At 44.3% G+C, this 10,345-nt stretch overlaps 1 long non-coding RNA gene across 1 annotated transcript; it reads left to right on the top strand.

Annotated features, from left to right (window-relative positions):
* Positions 1–1,020: 1,020 nt before the first annotated feature.
* LOC143828651 (uncharacterized) lies at positions 1,021–8,172 on the top strand. Its single transcript, XR_013227798.1, has 3 exons — positions 1,021–1,128; positions 6,242–6,359; positions 7,974–8,172. It is a non-coding gene; the product is annotated as an uncharacterized LOC143828651 (long non-coding RNA).
* The last annotated feature ends 2,173 nt before the right edge of the window (positions 8,173–10,345 follow it).

Below are 10,345 nucleotides of genomic sequence, written 5' to 3'. Positions count from 1 at the left end.
CATCTCTGAAGAGATATCTGTGTTTGTTTGTTTGATTGTTTGTTTATTTGCGAATGGACTTGTTTTGTAGTTGTCTCCATTTACACGTGGACCAGTTTCCTATGACATATACGCCCTTTTCAATTATGTCATACTATCCATACAGGGAGAATCCCCTACACATAGAGTTCCTCTCAAAAATGAATGCCAAAAGGGGAAATGTGGGTATTTTTTAAGCTTTAGTGCATGCTTATCAAAACACTGAGGTTCTGCTTTTCATAAAAGTAAAAATACAAATGGCTGCCCCTTTCAGGAAAAAAAAATGTCAGTCATGAATATTGGGAGGATCTACATGTGTAAGGTATACACATGGTAAAACCTGATGACTGAAAAGCCAAGTGGTTGTGAGATTTAATTCCCTTCAAACTGAGCCCAAAATGTGGAAAATAATTGGCCTTGGAAGGCATGCAGACTCTTGGTGTGCACTTCCCTTCAGGGAAGGGACCACTGCCCAGTGGAAGAGCATTGTATTCAGAAGGTCCCAGGTTCAATCCCTGGTATTTCCAGTTAAAGAAATAAAGTAGTTTAGTGAAATCTACTCATGATTCTGTACAGCCCAGCTCACAAATTACAATGAATGCCTATGAGGATACATGATTTTTCTTTATATGTCTCTAGAGTAACACAGTGTCTATACTGTTCATCTACACATACCTCCCTCAACCCCTCCTCCCCTCTTCTTCCCCCTCCTTTTCTTCTTGTCTCCACAGGCCAGCAGCTTTAGACAGTAATTAGACAGCAACTAGAAATTTAATCATTGTTTGATGGATGGGGCGAGGCATTTTTGTGTGTTTTAATGTAGGTTTGCAGTAGAAGGATGCCACCAAGGTTAGGGGCTGTGTCCAGGGTCCTGGAGAGCAGGCAGAACAAATTAGAGGATGGGCACTGCCCTGACCTCCCCTGCCCCCAGGGCTACTGCCCTTCCAAGTGTCCTTTAAGCTGCTATCAGGAAACCCAAGTTGATAACACCTCCTCTATCCTAGACTTCAGAGGCTGATGCCTACACCAGCTTTGAAGATCCAGGAAGTAAAGATGGAAGGGGAGAGGATAAAAGAAAGTCAACTCTCCTATCAAGCTTCTGCTAGCATGGTATAGTGGTTAAGAACACTGGCTTCTAATCTGGCAAGCTGGGTTTGATTCCCCGCTCCTCCTCCACATACAGCCAGCTGGGTTCATCACAGCCCTGATAGTGCTGTTCTCATAGAATAGTTTATCTCAGAGCTCTCTCAGCCCCTACCACACAGGGTGTCTGTTGTGGGGAGAGGAAGGGAAGGCGAATGTAAGCTGCTTTGAGACTTCTCCAGGTAGTGAAAAGGAGGGCATAAAACCCAACGCTTCTTCTTCTTCTCCGGGTAGTAAAAAGGAGGTCACAAAACCCAACTCTTCTTCTTCTTCTCTTTGTCACTGCACATTTTTATTCCTGCAGGCCTACAGCCATCCCGTGTTTTAATTTCAAATGATAAATGTGGTCCCCATTTGTTTGAACTTATATGATACGAGAAGAGCCAAATATAATACAGAGGCAAACAGGGTGGCTTGCTAGTGGCACCGTTACTCGTGATGTTGCCTCAAAAGCAAACAAACAACGAGTTTATTTGTGACACGCTGGGCACACAGCAGCAACTTGGCAGCAGGGCTTAATAGCTCCCACTAGACGTCTAGCTCCTTTTTCTATTGGGGTGGAGTGAATCATAATCTTCATTTAAAAAAAAAAACGTTGCCACAGAAGAAGGCATATTGGGGTTGATGGGCCATTAACTGACCATACTCCTGTTCCCTGGGGCTATACCTTCACTTAAAATAGCTTCCCACCCCCCTTCTTTTGTCATTGATGGAGTGAGGAACACACATATGGCTATGTGTATTTTTTCCCCACATCAAATATTTTTGTCACTTTCCCCTCTTCTCTCCAAACTAAAAATAATGTTTGAAGGAGGTGAGATAAGTGCAAGATTCTCCTATCCGGACACACACAGTCTTTGTGTGTGTGTGTGTGTTTTATTAGATGCAAGAACAATCCACGCCCCCAGCCCTGCCCATATAATCTATGTGCATGCCTCCACAGCATGGGATCACTCTATACTCAAGCAATTCCAGTGTTTCTACGTGTCCTGCAAAGGATACTTATTTCAATATGTAGACGAGACAGTAGTATATTGACAATCTAATTTCTAGGTCATCCTTTAAGTCAATGTTATGTTCTTAACTAGGGTATGAGAGGCAGAAGGTAAGATAAGTAGGGAGACTAAACTAGGAGAATCATTGCCGCCATCTTTAACATCTAGACTGTGATTTTTTTTTTTGTCCTTTCTCCAGGTAGAGAAGAAGAGCTAGTTTTGAGTACCCTGCTTTTTTACTAGCAAAAGGTGTCTAAAAGCAGCTTATATTCACCTACTTTTCCCCTCTCCACAACAGACACCCTGTGAGATAGGTGAGGCTGAGAGAGCTCTGAGAGAACCACGACTGGCCCAAAATTACCCGGCTGGCTGCATGAGGAGGAGGAATGGGGAATCAAATCCAGTTCTCCAGATTAGAGGCCACCACACATAACCACTATGCCAAGATGGTACGAAGGTTGGCATGGCCAGAGGTAGAAGTCTTGGGTGCAAGTTGAAGAGCAAGAGCTAAGGGACTAGATGCTGGCTTGGAGAAATTTTGGGGATGCTTTTGTTTAAAAGTTTAATTTTTTAAATTATCCAAAAAATGTTGATCATTTTGCTAAATGGAAAAAAAAATAACTCCTCCCATTCATGTATGGAAGTAAAGCAAGCACTACGGTCGAAAAGATACAAACCTGAAGAGGGTTATAAAGTTCTGGGGAAATAAAGATTATCTTCATAATTTGTGAAGGTTTTTGTGTTTAGAAGGCTTTTGGACTAGTCAAGTAGGGTGGCCACCTTTGGGTTAGGGAATACCTGGAAACTTTGTGGGTAGAGCTGGGATCAGGATTTGGGGCAGGGAGGCACCTCAGTGCAGTATAATGATAAAGAGTTCAGCCATGTTCTCCAGGGGAACTGATCTCTTTAGTATGGAGATGAGCTATAATTCGATCCAAGGTCCCATGTGGAGCCTCACATCCCTATCAAGTCAAGACTGCAGTGAGGACCCTCTGCCCTGAAGTGGTTCTGATGAATTTGCCAGCAATCACAATAGATCTCTTCTGTGAACTGGGAAACTGGAACTTGCACGCTGTGGAACTGCAGCTCCAGTGTTGCACTGCTCCCACAAGTTGACTTATTGGTGTGAAAAGCTTCCCTACCTATCCCAGAATGATGATTACTGCCCTATCGTCAGAACAAGCCAAAAGGAAGTTTGATTGACAGGGTGATCTTTTATTTTGCTATCAGTAATTGGACAGCAAAGAAAACATGAATACAATCAATTTACATTCCCTAGAGCAGGCTATCTTAATCAGGATTTTGCAAAACCCAAAAGTTTTGCGATGGCCCCAGAAGGGTTTTGCCAGTTGGGTGGGAGATAATTTTTAACATATTTTTCTTAATTTTCAAAAAATGTATTGTGTGATATGACCATACATAGTCATGTCCACCAGCTCCCTCCCTCAAATGGCCAATGATGGGTCTGGAGTGGGGAAGAAGGGGAGCGTCTCTGGCCATACAAATCCTTGATAGTAGAGACTTTGCACATGGTAGTATCCAGTGTCCAGAGAGGTAAGTACTCTCATTTTAACTGAACTATGGGATGGAGATGACGGAGCAGCATAGGCTTGCTCTAGCCTTATTTCTGGCATTGGTTTAGGAACGACAGAGCAATACAGATCAGTTCCCTTGGAGAAAATCGACATTCCAGGGAGAGTAGTATATAAATGAATGAATGAATGAATGAATGAATGAATGAATGAATGAATGAATGAATGAATGAATGAATACAATTTGGAGGATGGACTCTGTGGCATTGTACCCCACTGAGGTCCCTGTCCTCCCCAGCCTCCATCCCCAAATCCCCAGGAGTTTCCTAACCTGGATCTGTCAACCCTACCCCCAGTGGTGGCCAGGGGAAGGACCTGGTAGCCCTACATCCCTTCTGAGGCCTATGTTGGGCTTGTCAGGCTCTGAGGCTGCCACCAGGGCATTTCCACGCATGGCCTTGCCTTTGCCTCTGGTGAGACTGCTTGTCCCACCACGCCTGGCAAGGTTATCTCTTGATGGAGTCATTTCTGGAGCCTGTGACGGTGGGGCCATCATCCCTCTTGACCCAGGTAAATTCTGCCCTTGCATGTTTTCACCACCAAGAGAAATGTGACATGTTTGACTTCAGTTTTATGTAAGGCACACACACATGCACCCTCACTTGAAGCTACCTTGTTCCCTCATGGTCACTATTGCCTGCTCAGACTGGCAGAGGTTCACCAAGGTCTCAGGCAGAGGAAGATTGTAAACATCACCTCCTATCTGGACCTTTTAGTTAGCTGGGAATTGAACCTTGGAGCTTCTATTTTTCATTTTATTAGATTTTTAGACTGCCGTCCCAACAAGCTGGTTCAAGGCAGTGTACAAAATTATATAAAATACAAAATTAAAATATGCTAAAATTTAAAATCAATTTAGAAAAAGAACAGCGAATTAAAACAGCAACAAAACTTACCACAGAGCATCTATTATAGTCACTGGAATTCTCTCCATGTAAGAACCAACTCTTCTTCTTCTTAGGCTGCTCTGCGAGTGGATCTGAGCATAAGTAGATGGGCCAGGGGGGCATAAATAGGTAGGTAGACAGATGTTAACTTTGGCCCCAACCAAAAGCCTGGAGGAAGAATTCTGCCTTACAGTCCCTCCAGGTCAAGGGGATGTTCTACTACTGAGCCACAATCCTTCACCTTGCAACTTTTGATCATGTATCTTACCTCAAAAAACAGTAGATGTGCAAGCAAACTGCTAGATACGGATGAAGTTGAGCACTAACCTGCCTAACTCCAAAAACACCAGTAGTGCAAGACATTTCATTTTAGGCCAATCAAAATGTTACCAGTTAGTGAGCCAGCTGTTTGAGTTGTGTTTATCCGGCTGAATGTGGGGACTGGGAGGTTTGTGTGTGTATGGGGAGGGGTGTTGTTGAGAGAGAGTGAGAAGCATTGGGCAAGATGTCTTTTGTACATTACAACATAATTCCGAGAGAGCAGAGAAAGTGTTTTGAGAGGCAACAACAACAACAACAAAAAGAGCATCAGAGAATTGGAACCAAGAAGCAGAGGCTGTTCTTTTGAAAATATAAATGCCAGGGATGATTCCAGTGTCTCTCATTATACCTGTGTTTTATATTTCCAAAGGGAGAGCAGGCAGTTGACTCTAGCAGCTTTCACTGTAAGGTTGCAGCTAGACTAGGCCAAAATCATTGTGCATCTGCATAACACTGTGCTTCATCTGAAGTTCACTGTTGTCTGCAGACCTGAGAGCTTATTATTTCCAACATCCCTCCTCCCCGTAGTATGAATATCCAGCCTGATGAAGAGTTCTGGGTAACCTGAAAGTATTCTCACAGATTTCAGACATTTCACTTTGGAGACCCCGTGAGAAGTAGCTGTTAGAGTGCTGGACTAGGATTTGGGGGTCCAGGTTTCAATCCCCGTGCTGCCATGGAAGCTTTGAGCCATCCACTCTTTCTCAGCCTAATCAAACTCACAGGGTGGGTGCTGTGAATCTAAAATGGAGGAGAATTAAGCTGTAAACCACTTGGGGCACCTACTGGGAGAGAAAAGCGGGTAGAAATATAGAACTAAATAAATATTACACTGGTGGTGGAAAGTGCTGTCAAATTACAGACAACTGAGGGAGCCCGTAGGGTTTTCAAGTAGGGATGGCAGTCCGGAGATGGGACCCGGGCATCGACTGAGTTTATTGCTCATCTCCAGGCGACAGAGATAAGTTTTCCAGGAAAATATGGCTGCTTTGGAGAGTGGGCTGTAGCATTATACTCCATTGAGGTCCCTCCTGGCCCGAAATTCTGCCCACTCCCAGCTCCAGGTATTTCCAGTCCCCAGGTATTTCCCAACCCAGAGCTGGCAACTGCATTTTCAAGGCAAGAGATGTTCAGAGGTGACTTGCCTATCTCTGCATAGTCACCCTAACTATGGCTGACCCTGCTTAGCTTCTGAGCTCTGATGAGATTGGCCAGCTTGGGAAATATTACATGACTGATGTTTTCTAATTGGTTTGAATTCCTTCTTCTTTGTTCTGTTTTTCAGCCTTCCCCAAATGTCCCAAGCCACACAGCTGGAGAGAGATGAAAAGACAGGAGCTTGACCTCTTTGTACATAGCTTCACTGTTGACATAAAAGCAGCAAGACTGCACGGAGAAGAGAGGTATGTGATGTTGAGTTTTCAGACAGATAATCAGATAAGTAACGACTTGCCCTGAATTCTTAAACAGTTTTTAAATGTTTTAAAGCTTTTCTAAAAGGGTGTTTTTCCTACAGTTTGGCAGAGCATACTAGCTGGGTGATAATGGACACAGCAAATGTAGGTATTTTGCCCTTTCATAAAATAGCTTAATGAAATTTCCTACACTCTTCCCTCACAAGATAAACAGATAGCTTTAGCAGGTGTCAAAGGTTTCTAAAATGTTCTATTAAAACTGCCTCTATTATAGAATATGAAGTGGTCAAAAGGAGCCATTTTCCCATTGCAGAGTGCTTGTTGGGACCAAGATCCCAAAACACTCAGGGATAATTAACAGAAACCAAATGATGTGATTCTTGCCCTTGGGCTGTATCAACATAGGCATCAAATCAAAATCACAAGATGTCATAGTCCTGATGCATACCTCATTGGTCAGACTATACCTGGAGTACTGTGTGCAGTTCTGGAGGCCTCTTTTCTAAAAGGACATGGACAAAATTGAGGGGGTACAGAGGAGAGTGACGAGGATGATCCAGGACCAGGGGACCAAGCCCTATGAGGCTTAGGAATGTTTAGCCTGGAGAAGAGGAGGTTGAGAGGGGACATGATTGCTCCCTTTAAGTATTTGTCACTTGGAAAAGGGGAGGGAGCAGTTCCTGTTGACAGCAGGGAATAGTAATGGGTTTAAATTATGTGTAAAATGGTACTGGCTAGATATCAGGAAAAATTTGCCAGAGTTGTTCAGCATTGGAATTGTCTCCAAGTCAGGACAAAAAAATACAGAACAGATATATAGCGTCAGATGCTATTTTCCCCTAAAGTCTGTTGATATTATTTTAAAACCAAATCCATTTCCTCTGGTATTATTGTTCCCAAGTCCTTGCCCCATTTTCTCTAAAAATCTGAAGTTTCTCCTGTAAGACTGTACAGATGTTTACACAAAGTTTAATACTACCTTCCATCTGCAATTTAGTTCTCTCTCAAGTCAATATCTGTTCCACTTAATATTTCTGGTAAGACCTTGGAGGAGGAGCATGTCTCATGGCTTAAGTGCCACTCAGCACTTAATGCCCAATCAGGGCGGCTGTCCCACCCATGGGTGCCTCCTCCTCTAACCAGCTTGCCTGTCTGTCCAGCAGCCAGCCAATTGCCTTCCGTCCCCCACCCTTGACCACCCCCTCCTCCTTCCACTTCCCTCAGAGGCTTGGAGGCTGCAGATCTCTGCTGCATGAGAGCTGCCCCTGCAGGTCAGATCCTAACAGCTGCCTGCAGCCTTTCTAGGTCCTGTGAGGAAGGGGAGGCCATCCGCAGAATTCTTCCACTCCCCCCCCCTAATTTAGTGCCTGCTGTATTCCAGACTGCAATGGGCTTGGCCCCTAGTTTTCTTAATAAAGCCATTACAATGTGCCTTATCTAATAGATATTGATATAACAGTAATCTCAGCCCTTCCTTAACCTTAGTCACTTGTTCAAACTTGATCACTATCCAGTAATTCACCTAGGGAAGACAAAGCAAGTCATCTCTAGCTATTAATATCTTCCAATATATCAGCTCCTGGGACTGTCTCTTCATTATAGATCACTGACATTGATGGAAAACAACTTGGAGAGAGCTGTAATTTTAATTTATACCGAACTGCCAAGGAAGATAATACAAATGAGACCTGAAGCATTGTTCCTTGCCCACCATCTCCTCCGGAACCAGACTGCATCATCCCGAAAGATGGTCAAGTCTTTGCTTGACGTTTCGATCGTAGTACCTTGTCAAATTAAAACACTGTGGTAGCAAATGACCCTCTGTTGACATTATTCCCAGCTCCACATGGTTGGGCTCAGCTTCTCCATTATTCAAGTAGAATAATTGTTTTTTATATCCTGCTTTTCACTGCCCAAAGAAGTCTCAAAGCGGCTTACAATCGCCTTCCCCTTCCCCTCCCCACAACAGACACCCTGTGAGTTAGGTGGGGCTGAGAGAGCTTCTGACAGGACTACTCAGCCAGAACAGAACTATCAGGGCTGTGGTGAGCCCAAGGTCACCCAGTTGTGGCTGCATGTGGAGGAGCGGGGAATCAAACCCAACTTGCAAGATTAGAAGCCGCAGTTCTTAACCCCACGCCAGCTGGCTCTCACATAGAACAGTGCACAGGCCATATCACAGTTTGTTTGAGTTTCTTGTGCAGGCAGAATTGATATTCTCATGATTTGAGATCTGTGGGTCATGCCTGCCCGGGGAAGGGGGGTTATCTCCAGGCCTCTGATCTGGCATTACTCCGCTGACCTTTAAATCATCCCTTTTGGAAGCATGGTGTTACAAGGAGACTGTGCTGTTTTGCTGCTGCTCCCACACTGGAGAACGTTTCAGGTTAGCTGATAATCCATTACCGTTCAGGGGTTTGTTTTGTCTCAGACAGACAGTTTAATGAGGCCGAGCACCAGATATCCCATAAATACAGCATGTACCTTTTGCAAATCAAGCCCTTTGGCTGGCATCCCTGTATGGACGAGAGGGGGTTCAAAACAGCTAGTGACTAAGAATGGTTCAAAGCCTTGGAGCTCGCTGCATAGAAGAGGGATCACTTTTTGCGGGAGTTCCTTGGCTACAAAGAAGTTAAGAGAGGGAAAGTTCTGAAGCTTCGAGTGGTACTTTTTGTTAAGATCATAATTTAAAGATGCCTCTTTTGCGTAGCTTAGACCTCACAGCACATCTCTCTAGCAGGAATCAGGCAACAACACGGTGTCTGAGGAACAAACGCATTAGTAGTTCACCCACCTGAAAACCCTCCTTTTTTAATGCTTTCCACCAAAAGGAGATACGACATTTTGCCTAATTATATTTCACAACAGAAGGATGCGTTTTCAAGGAATGCTCTCAGAGTCACACTGCTCTCTTGCCTTTGAATGGGAGCTATAAACTATACTCTGTTTTGAGAGAGACGGGGTGGTGCACAGGTTAAGAGCAGTGGCTTCTAATCTGGTGAGCCGGGTTCGATTCCCCACACCTACAACCAGCGGGGTGACTTTGGGCTTGTCACAATCTAGTTAGAGCTGTTCTCACAGAGCAGTTCTGACAGAGCTCTCTCAGCCCAACCTACCTCGCAGGGTGTCTGTTATGGGGAGAGGAAGGGAAGGCAATTGTAAGCTGCTTTGAGAAGGCAATTGTAAGCCGCTTTCATGTATTCTGTGTGTATGCTCAGTCTGGAGTTGGTGCAGCCTAGACAATAGCTTTGTCTCTTAAGTGAGAACTAGAGCGATTGTCATAGCATTGTCATTCATCCCTAGCTCAGTGTGTATCAAACAAAAGCAATACAAATCTATAATCAAGGTCTTCCTTTGTTTCAAAAAGTTATCTGCCCCATGTTCCTAGCAGAGAAGTCTGTACCTGTCTTTTTCCTCTGTCAAAACTAATTGCGACATCAGAGGGATGATTTAAACTGAGTCATAAGAAGAAAGGTTTAAATCCTCCCCTCCAGTCTTCAGGTGAGCTGTCACTTAGCTGAGAAAAGTCCACAAGTCTCCAGAAGAGATCTCTTGTTTCACATCTGTGGTAGTCTGAAGAGGAGAGATGAGACAACGGGAAGACACAAGAAGGTTCTATAAAGTAAGGGGAAAATTGACATCCACTTACCTGGAATTCATTGGCAGAATGACTAAAGCCAGCCTACACCTCCTGCACCTCCTGGTGCAAACTTAAATGGACTCCGGGGAATGGTAGAGGACAGGAAGGCCTGGAGGGTCATTGTCCATGGGGTCACGATGGGTCGGACACGTCTTCGCAACTAACAACACCTCCTGCACTCAGTTTTTTGACTGAGGCCATTTTTGTGGCGACCTTTAATTTTGCGTTAGCACTGTTCTAGCTCCGCGGAATTTCCTCGGATCCACACTAAAATCGGAGGTGCAGCTTCGGAGGTAATGTCTCTTCCCATAGCTTTTTTGGAGTTCAGAAAAAC

Source organism: Paroedura picta, chromosome 2, assembly GCF_049243985.1.
Source record: "Paroedura picta isolate Pp20150507F chromosome 2, Ppicta_v3.0, whole genome shotgun sequence".
In the NCBI taxonomy this organism is placed as follows: Eukaryota; Metazoa; Chordata; class Lepidosauria; order Squamata; family Gekkonidae; genus Paroedura; species Paroedura picta.
Note: the sequence above shows the minus strand (reverse complement) of the source record. Positions and strands in the feature narration are given on the sequence as shown.